Genomic DNA, 5,879 nt, shown 5'->3' with positions numbered 1-5,879 from the left:
GTTGGTGAGAGGAAATTGAAACCCAAGAAATGTAAGATTGTAAGAAAGCAATTCTTTTTCTAAATGACATCATATCTTTTGTCCCAGACGAATTATAACCCAGGTTAAAAAAGGAACTTTCAAATAAAATGTCGCATACCATTGAACTATTTCTTGAGGCATTGTTAATAATCAGAGATAACCAAAATACTAGAGCAGGGGAAAAATGTTATAATTTCTTTTTAAATTAAAAATCAAGGACTGAGCCATAAAAAAAGAATGAAATCTTGCCATTTGCAACATGGATGTATCTAGAGGATATAATGCTAAATGAAATCAGAGAAAGAAAAATATCATATGATTTCACTCATGTGTGGAATCTAAAAACAAAACAAAACAAAACACTTAAAATAGTGAACTGGTGGTTGCCTGGGGGAGGTGAGCGGTGGGATGGGTGAAGCAATGAAAGGGATTATGAGTACTCTTATCAGGGGCACCTGGGTGGCCCAGTCAGTTAAGCATTGGACTATTGATTTCTGCTCAGGTCATGATCTCAGGATTTGTGAGATTAAGCCATGTGTCAGGCTCTGTGCTAACAGTGCTGAGCCTGCTTGGGATTCTCTCTCTCTCTCTCTCTCTCTCTCTCTCTCTGTCTCTCTCTCTGCCTCCCCCCCATCTCCCTCTCTCTTTAACAAAAAATAAATAAACATTTTTAAAAAGGTACAGTTATCATGGTAAACATTGAGTGATGTATAGAATTGTTAAACCATTTTATTGTGTACCTGACACTAATATAATGCTCTATGTTAATTATACCTAAATAAAAATATAAGAAGTTAAAAAAATAAAGAACACTTGAAAAAAAAATCCAAGAATTCTATACTATACTGGAGAATGAAATTAATTCCATAGAAAATCTTAGAAATTATTATTAAAATATGGTTTATTAACAATTGGAAACAAATGTTCAGTAGGAAGTAACATGAGTTCACTAAACGTAAATCATGCATGTCTTATCTCGTTTTTTTGTTGACAGATTTAGCCCATTTAGGTAGCAGGTGATTTCTAGACACATATTCCAATTTGGGAAAATTATCAATTAGATACAATCTTGGATCATATATTAATCAACAAGAGAAAAAAATCACTCAATTCCATTATAATTTGCTAATGGTTTCAATGGGTTGTATTAAAAATACATTATACAGCTCTTTCCCTTTCTAGCTGCTGTAGGGAAAGGGGCTGCCGCCATGTCGGCCCACCTGCAATGGATGGTCATGCAGAACCGCTCCAGCTTCCTGATCAAGGGCAACAAGCAGATGTACAACCCTTTGCCCAATAACCTGAAGGCACGCAACTCGTTCTTCTACGATGGGATGATTAACCACAAGACTGTGGGCATGGAGCCCACAGCCGGCCAACTGCAAAGGGGTGGTTGTGGTCATTAGGCAGAGATCTGGCCAGCGAAAACCTGCCACCTCCTACGTGCAGACCAACAAGAATGCCCAGGCCACTCTCAGCAGCATCCGTCACAAGAACAAGAACATTGCTGCCATTCACAGAACCAGCGCCATCCTGCGCAGCCAGAAGCCTGTGATGGTGAAAAGGAGGCACGCCGCACCACCAAAAGCTGCCTCCACTTCCAGAGCAATAAAGACGTCAACCACCTCTGCGGGGGGGGGGGGGGGGAGTTATAATATATATAGATTTTATATATATATATATACATATATACATGTATATATGTATATAATCTGAAATGACATTTTTAGTGGAACAGGGTTCTGTTCTAGGTTCCATTCTCATCAAATTCATCTAAGAAAAATATTGCATAAGTCTGGATTGAGCAGAGAAAAGCAGTGGTGGCTACAGGCCATGATAATATACCTCAATGATCAACTACAAGTCTAATTGACCAGGGTCTGAAATCCAAATGTGTGTTTGTGCTGAAGGTGCGTCTCCCAAGGGCTGCTCATAATTAACCATGGAACCTGGTAGGGATCCTGAAGCAAGTATGTTACTGGAAAATGTGGGACTCCCTGACAGGTGATTTTGGCTTAAGGGCTCCCCCATGGCCTTGCTGAACCTTCCTCATAATCCAGGATTGGATCTCCAATCAGATTGAGGGAAAACTTACTCAGTTAGGCACCTAGAGCATACTCATGGATCACTGGATTTCAGGTCTCAGCTACAAAAAAAAAAAAAAAAAAAAAAAAAAAAATAATAATAATAATAATAACAATAATGATTGGAACTCTAGATTCTAAGTTTGATGTAATTCCAAGATCTATTCAATGGGAAGTGATAATAATACCATAAATGTAACTTCCTCAGAATCGTAGGGCATCAGTAGATTCAAATAGGAAAAACAAAAGCTAACAAATGAGGAAGATTTCAACATCTTTGAGATTGTATTAGTCTAAGAGTAGTTTATATTTCTTTAAAAGAAATCAACTTGTAAGTAAAATAGGGTCACAGGAAGTACATAAAAATAGTTTGGTAGTGCTTTTTAAAAGAAAATTTTTTAATGTTTATTTATTTTTGAGAGAGATAGAGAGAGACCGACTGCAAGCAAAGGAGGGGAAGAGAGAGAGGGAGACATAGAATCCGAAGCAGGCTCCAGGCTCCGAGCTGTCAGCACAGAGTCCAACACGGGGCTAGAACTCACAAACTGAGATCATGACCTGAGCTGAAGCTCAGTTGGTTGAAGATCAACCAACTGAGCCACCTGGGTGCATCAGTTTGTAGTGCTTTTGAGACAACACATGACCACATACATATACACTCCACTGATTTAAAGAATCTAGCCTTTCATTCTTCTATCAGGAAACCTCAAGTTTCCCTTCCACTTCCTCTCCTGTGCTGGATATACTGGATGTCTCCTTCTGTTGCAGGCCACCCTTCTTGATGTGTGTTAGTGTGGCTCACCACCTGGTCTGTAGAGGTCTTTATCTTAATTTTTTAACCATCCTGGTAGAATGTGGCTTTCCATTATTTAAGTTTTTAGGAAAGACCAAAAGATATGCTTTATTTTCTCATTCACAGATATCCCTAGTGGACTTGACCTGCCAGCTCTACAGATGTATATGGATAGCCATGAATGTAGTTTAAGCTCTCAGGCTAGGAGCCAGAAAAGGTAATACAAGAGATATTCAAAGACGAACTGCTCAGCAGGCATTTGAAAATACTAGATTGGAATTCAGGAGAAACTATACCAATGGATATAGATTTAAGGATTGTCTGCATTAAAACAACAACTGAAGAATCAGAAGAGATCCATTTAATGAGGGAAGAAGTGTAGAGAGAACAAAGGACCAAGACTGAATCTTAGAAAATGCCAATGTGACCTGGGTTTGGGGACCTATTTGAGCCTCTCTACAGGTCAGCCCTTAGACCTTTCCATGGTCTCTACTATCTCTCTGTGTACTTTATTTCTTTCTGTCTGTCTTTGCAGAAGCTCCCACAAACTCAGCCTTCTCCATTTGACAGTTTCTAGCACCATTCCAACTTGGGATTCTGTTCATGTCAGCTACACGGTAGCATAGTCTCCCCAACTTCCCTGACTTCCTTTGAAAATTATCTAGACTCTCCTTTCCTCAGGGTCTTTCTCAGTAGCCTCTATAATAAAGCACAAAAATACACACAACAGAACACGTGCAAATATGCACACATGAGGGAAATCAAAAATAAAAAGAACAAGAAATACAAACCGTTAAATGTAGTTTTTAATCTCTAATTGAACAAGTAGGGGTAAATGGATACCTGATTGTCTCCATTTAGCCCTAGGTTTTCATTTCCCCACAGATAAGAGCCCATTACAGTTTCCTTCTTGCCTCATTCATTGTCTTAACCCCTCTTTAGGAGACACCATTTCAGAAGTTCTCTTAGGCTTAGCACAGTAATTTTCAAACTCTCTTATCCATGACCCATAGTAAGAAATACACTTTATATCATCGCTCAGCAAACACTTAGCTGAGTGTGTGTACATGTGTTTGAAACAATAATTCCTATCCTTACTGCAACAAATGATATTATTTTTCTTCTACTTTTTTCCCCCCTGTTGTTGGTTATTACCTACTAAACTAATCCAATGACCATCTATTGAACCTAGAGTAGAACCATGTTTTGAAAAATCCTGGTTCAGAGACAACAATCATGCACGCAGATAAAACACATGGAGAAGTAAAAATGTTCCCTTTCTCTCAAAGGGGTCATTTGCATTTCCCTAGACCCAGCAGCCCTCATCCACAAGTCTTCTGCTCAGTTTGGCATTTTCCTGTTTTTGCTCATATTTTCAGCATTTTCCCACATTTACTCATAGGAGTCTATGGGGAAAGGGTTGAAACTCTGGCAAGAGGTATTCCTAATTACAAGGGCACAGGAGGAGGCCAGAGAGTAATAGCACTTACCTCATATCTTTTCTCAAATGTCACTTCCTCTGGGAGGTCGTATGTGGTCATTGCACCTAAAATCCAGACCTCTACTAATGCATATATCCCTATTCTCCTTCAATATTTGCTTTTCCTTAGCAGTTGACAATATCTAATATTTTATATATTTAAAATACCTATTTAATTTATTATCTGTTTCCCCACTGTCATAGTAACTCTAAAGGAACAGATGCAAAGAACCAGAGTGTTTTTTTGGAGGAAAACTTAGAAGCAGAGAAAGAAAAAATAAACATTTTTCCTGAGCTCTCATTATCCAGGAGGAATGTGCCTAGGCCAAGTGAGGCTAGACTGCATACCCTATAGCAAGCATGCAACAGAGAGGAACCCTTATCCACATAGCACTCTACACATTTATAGGTACAGGGAGAGAAAACAGCTTTGAATGTAACAAAGGAAAGTTCTGTTCAAGAAAACAGCCTTCTAACTTTCTCTTAAAACCTACTAAAGATTTTAAGGGAAAATTTTAAGGGAAAAGACACGATCAGACTTGCTTTTAGAAAGTATACTTTATTATAGTGTGAAGTTGGTTAGACTGGCTATTAGCAGTTCCTCTTGTCACTCTCTCTACCTTCTGAAATTGGCTAAGTTTTCTCCAGGTTAAGGAATTTGGCTGGTCGAGACCTCAATAAATCTTAGGTAGTTCAGGGAGACACTTGGCTCCATTAGCTGTAAAGAATATGTACTTGAGGGTTGCCGATGCAGTCATTATGTGCAAGGCAGAGAGAAGAGGGATTACAATATAATTTTGTGTACTTTATTCCAATTTTTAAAATGATAGAAGATAAATCAGGAAAAACTTCTTTTCACCTTGTAACTCTAAGGAGCCTAATCAAAAATGTTTGCTATCTGGTATAATTTGCTTTTTACAAGATTTTAATAAAATATGATTCCTTTCTACAAGGACTCTGAAGTATTAAAACACAGTAAAACCTTTTTTTTTCTCTTATACTGATTAGGAATTTTATTAGAACCTTGGATTTCTTAAATTTCGCCTCTAGAGCAGCACTATTTAAGAGGGACAGAATGTGAGGCACAAGTATGTATGCAATTTAAAACTTTTGTATACTACATTAAAAAAAGAAAATAGGTGAAATTAATTTAATATTTTATTCACATTAATGTATCTAAAATATATCTATTTCAACATGTGACAATGTAAATAATTAAATGAGACATTTCACATTCTTTTTTCTTATAATAGACTTCAAAATCTGGCATGTATGTACTTAACACATATAGCATGTCTTAAGTCAGAATAGCCACATTTTAAGTGTTCACTTTGCCTAGTGGCCTAGTGGTTACCGTATTGGACAGGCATATTTCTAGATCTTTTTTTGAGAGAAAACATTGGTAAAATGAGATCAGGAAAGGAATGTTTACTGAGTACCTACTGCCGGCCTGACTGTACAGGCAATTTTACATTGATTTAAAATTTAATACTCACAAACG

At 37.6% G+C, this 5,879-nt stretch overlaps 1 pseudogene; it reads left to right on the top strand.

The window, feature by feature from the left end:
- The first annotated feature begins 1,193 nt into the window (after window positions 1-1,193).
- Window positions 1,194-4,378, top strand: LOC122222618 (annotated as a pseudogene).
- The last annotated feature ends 1,501 nt before the right edge of the window (window positions 4,379-5,879 follow it).

This window comes from Panthera leo, chromosome B3 (assembly GCF_018350215.1).
Source record: "Panthera leo isolate Ple1 chromosome B3, P.leo_Ple1_pat1.1, whole genome shotgun sequence".
Taxonomy (NCBI): Eukaryota; Metazoa; Chordata; class Mammalia; order Carnivora; family Felidae; genus Panthera; species Panthera leo.
Note: the sequence above shows the minus strand (reverse complement) of the source record. Positions and strands in the feature narration are given on the sequence as shown.